At 45.9% G+C, this 4367-nt stretch overlaps 1 non-coding gene across 1 annotated transcript; it reads right to left on the minus strand.

Moving 5' to 3' along the window:
• Positions 1 to 305: 305 nt before the first annotated feature.
• LOC119621636 (small nucleolar RNA SNORA51) lies at positions 306 to 437 on the minus strand. The gene has a single exon (XR_005238182.1). It is a non-coding gene; the product is annotated as a small nucleolar RNA SNORA51 (small nucleolar RNA).
• Between the last annotated feature and the right edge of the window lie 3930 nt (positions 438 to 4367).

Genomic DNA, 4367 nt, shown 5'->3' on the forward strand with positions numbered 1-4367 from the left:
GACAGAGTCTCGCTCTATCATCCAGGTTGGAGTGCAGTGGCGCAATCTCGGCTCACTGCAACCTCTGCCTCCCAGGTTCAAGTGATTCTCCTGCCTCAGCCTCTCAAGCTGCTGGGATTACAGGCATGTGCCACCACACCCACCTAATATTTTTGTATTTTCAGTAGCGACAGGGTTTCACCATGTTGGCCAGGCTGGTCTTGAACTCCTGACCTCAGGTGATCCACCCGCCTCAGCCTCCCAAAGTGCTGGGATTACAGGCATGAGCCACCATGCCTGGCCTTTCTTTTTTTTAAAATCCCCCTCCATGTCCCCCCATTGACAATACAGATGAGTCCCAGGGCCTGGGTTGAGATGTATATGGGATAGGTTAATTCAGCCTCCTCTTTCTATTTGGTTGGGGTAAGAACATATCCTGTGCTGAGCACCAGGAGGCTGGCACCACAAATCTTTGAGGCCAAAACTTGTAAGATTTCAGCTTCTGAAACAACAAATCAGACCCAAACTGGCACTGAGCTAAGGACTCAGTGCCTACCAGTCACAGTTTGCATTTGTCACTCATATTTGACAGGTAATTATTTCTCCTCAGATTTTTTGACTTAAAGGGACCTCAGGTGAGAGACTAGGGATAACAGAAAAGGGCAATTAGGTTATAGCTTAGCGGTTGTTACTGAATGTTAGAAATAACAGCTCGAGGTCATAAAGAAAACCAGCACTCGAACAAAAGATTTCTCAGCAAGGCAAATTTGCTTCCGCAGAAGGGTGTTGCTTGCAATCCTGGCCATGGCGATAGCAAACCGAGTGGGGTAGGGCAGGGGTTTTTATCCCTAATGCAGCAGTTCCTGTAACTGTGTCCTTTCCCCATTGGCTGGAGTCCAATCACACAATCTAAGCTGACTTGATTGGCTACTGTTTAAAATTGAATAGGGCTAACCAGGCAGGAAGGGAGAGGCTGTTTGTTAGAGCACAAGGTATGTCCGGGCATGTTAGGGCACAGGAAAGGCTGGAGGGGTAGTTTTGATGGAAAGGACAATTGCAGAGCAAGTAATCAAGGAAATAGATGTGAATTACAGATTAGGGCTAGCTGGAAGGTTATTTACCATAACTACGGGCAAGAAGAGGTACAAAGAATGAGGAAGTTAGGCTTGAAAATAGAGAACAAAGAACAACGAAGCTGAACAAGCCAACTCTTTGAAGAGGAACTTACTGTACCTAACACTGAATAAGATTAACTATGGCTTGTTTCCATTCAAATATCAAATCACGAAAATGGAAATCTTTCTTGAAACTCATAAAATTTAACTTTAAGGAAGATTTAGGTTTAACAATATCAATTCATTTTTGTTTTTGTTGTTTGTTTTTTGTGACAGGGTGTCACTCTATTGCCCAGCTCACTGCAACTTCCACATCCAGAGCTCAAGCCATCCTACCACCTCAGCCTCCTGAGTAGCTGGGACTACAGGCACATGCCACCAAGCCCAGCTAATTTTTGTATTTTTTTGGTACAGACGAGGTTTCACTATGTTGTCCAGGCTTGAACTCCTAAGCTCAAGTGATCTGCCTGCCAGGGCCTCTTAAAATGCTGGGATTACAGGCATGAACCACTGCACCCAGCCAATTCATATATTTTAATTGTTTCCTTTTTTTTTTTTTTTTTTTTTTTGGAGACGGAGTCTTGCTCTGTTACCCAGGCTAGAGTGCAGTGGTGAGATCTTGGCTCACTGCACCTCTGCCTCCTGGGTTCAAGCGATTCTCCTGCCTCAGCCTCCCAAATAGCTGTGGAGACAGGCATGAGCCACTGCGCCTGGCATGCACTGGGATATTTATACAGGAACTGTTTTACCAGGTGGTCAGGTGGTGCCACAGAATAAAATATGATATGAATGTGGCCAAGTGCCACCCAGGGAAGAGACCAGAGCATGAGTCAGACAACATGCACACCAGGGTCAAGTATCTATTTACAGCAAGATGAGTGAGAACACAAAATCCAGTCCCTTGCAAGACATCAGTCCCCACAACTAGCAGATGCACTTCATATCCAATCCAGGCAGCATGGTCACATACAGCCCTTTTTGGGCTGTGGTAAGCTAGGCCCAGACCCTTGCCCCATGGGGTCTGAAATACAAAAAGCTGGGGGCATGCCTGACACATGCATGGCTAAACAGTCTGTTTTTTGTTTGTTTTTTTGTTTGTTCATTTGTTTTTGAGATGGAGTTTTGTTCCTGTCGCCCAGGCTGGAGTGCAATGGCGTGATCTTGGCTCACTGCAACCTCTGCCTCCCAGCTTCAAGCGATTCTCCTGACTCTGCTTCCCAAGTAGCTGGGATTACAGGTGCCCACAACCATGCCCGGCGAATTTTTGTATTTTTAGTAGAGATGCAGTTTCACCATGTTGGCCAGGCTGGTCTGCCATTCCTGACCTCAGGTGATCCACCCTCCTCTGCCTCCGAAAGTGCTGGGATTACAGGTGTGAGCCACCGCACCCAGCCTGTTAAGCAGTTTTAAGAAAGGTTTACTTGTGCTCGGTACAGAGGGAACAGGGACAGTCTGGTGTGCTCTGAGCTCTTGCATGCAATGTGCTTAGTGAGCTGGTCAGCACCTCCTGTACCAAGCATAGGGTTCTTCTTGGGAACACTGGCTGCCTTTGGACCTTTCTTTCACAAAAATATTTGATATCATACATGTATCCTGATGGTCTTATATACTCAATATTTTTTGCAATAGCCCATGCAGGAAAAACATTGGAATAGACAAACTGTGAGATGTTGAAACAATGAAATACACACAGCAATAAAAGTAAACAGACTAGAGATATGCACGATAAAATAGATGAATCTTAAAATTAATATCATGCAAAAATGCAAGACACAAAAGCATACATACTAATTCCATTATATGAAGTTCAAAAATAAGCAAAACTAAACTATTGTTTAGGAATAAATGCATGATTGGCAAAACACCAAAGAATGGCAAGTGACCAAAAGAAGTGACCAACATTCATAAAAAGCAGAACACTAGTTGCCTCCATGGAAAAGGAGGGGTTTGAGCCGGATGTTGTTTCTAAACACAGGGATATTCTGAAATTTCCTGTCTTGATCCAGCTGATAATTAGATAAGTGTTTGCCTTATAAATATTTACTGCACTCAACATTCACTGTGGAGGCTACGAGAACGCACCACCCAGCCCTCCTATTACAAGGAGTATAACTTGACTGAAGGCCCAGATGCATGCAGAACCCCACTGCAGCATTGGGGCAAGGCCAACTCCACCCCCACAATGGGGTTGGCCCTGAAGCTGCTCCACTCATGAATGAGATTAACAGGTAGAGCAGGGCAGAACAGATCCTGGGAGGTACACGAGGCTTGCAACCACCAACTTTAGCTGAGGGGCTCCCCAACAGCTTTGCCAAACCTTCCCTAGACTTCAGGTCAATCTAGGACAAATCTACCCACCTCGCTCGCTCGCTCTCTGATTGAGACTCGCAGGGGAACAATGACTGCCCTAGCCTTTCCCCAAAGCCTCTCCGATTCCCTCTCTATTTACTTTCCCAAAGGTATTTCTCTTAATAAAATTCTTGCACATTTAACCCCCTTCTTGGCCCCTGCTTCTCGAAGGACCCCAAGCTGGCAAAATTATGTTTTATTCCTTTTTTTTTTTTTTTTTTTGAGATGGAGTTTTGCTTTTGTTGCCCAGGCTGGAGTGCAATGGCACGATCTTGACTCACTACAACCTCCACCTCCCCAGGTTCAAGAGATTCTCCTGCCTCAGCCTCCCGAGTAGCTGGTACAAATGTTTATTACCATGCCCAGCAATTTTTTTCTGTTTTTAGTAGAGATGGGGGTTTCACCATGTTGGCCAGGCTGGTCTTGAACTCCTGACCTCAGGTGATCCACCCACCTCGGCCTCCCAGTGTACTGGGATTACAGGTGTGAGCCACAGCACCTGGCTGTTTTATTCCCTTTTCTACATGCGCATTCCATTCCTCAGTGTTAAAAATGTTTAAAACGGTCATGCCGGCTCGGCATGGTGAATCACGCCTGTAATCCCAGCACTTTGAGAAGCCGAAGGTGGATCACAAGGTCAGGAGTTGGAGACTAGCCTGGCCAACATGGTGAAACCCCATCTCTACTAAAAATACAAAAATTAGCTGGGCATAGTGGCGCATGCCTGTAATCCCAGCTACTTGGTGTGTCTGGAATTGGTTCCTCCCCATGGGCTCTTGGTCTCACTGACTTCAAGAATGAAGCCACGGACCCTCGCAGTAAGTGTTACAGTTCTTAAAGATGGTATGTCCGGAGTTTCTTCCTTCAGATGTTCAGATGTGTCCGGAGTTTCCTCCTTCTGGTGGGTTCTTGGGCTCGCTGACT

The sequence above is a fragment of the Chlorocebus sabaeus genome, chromosome 21, assembly GCF_047675955.1.
Source record: "Chlorocebus sabaeus isolate Y175 chromosome 21, mChlSab1.0.hap1, whole genome shotgun sequence".
Lineage (NCBI taxonomy): Eukaryota > Metazoa > Chordata > Mammalia > Primates > Cercopithecidae > Chlorocebus > Chlorocebus sabaeus.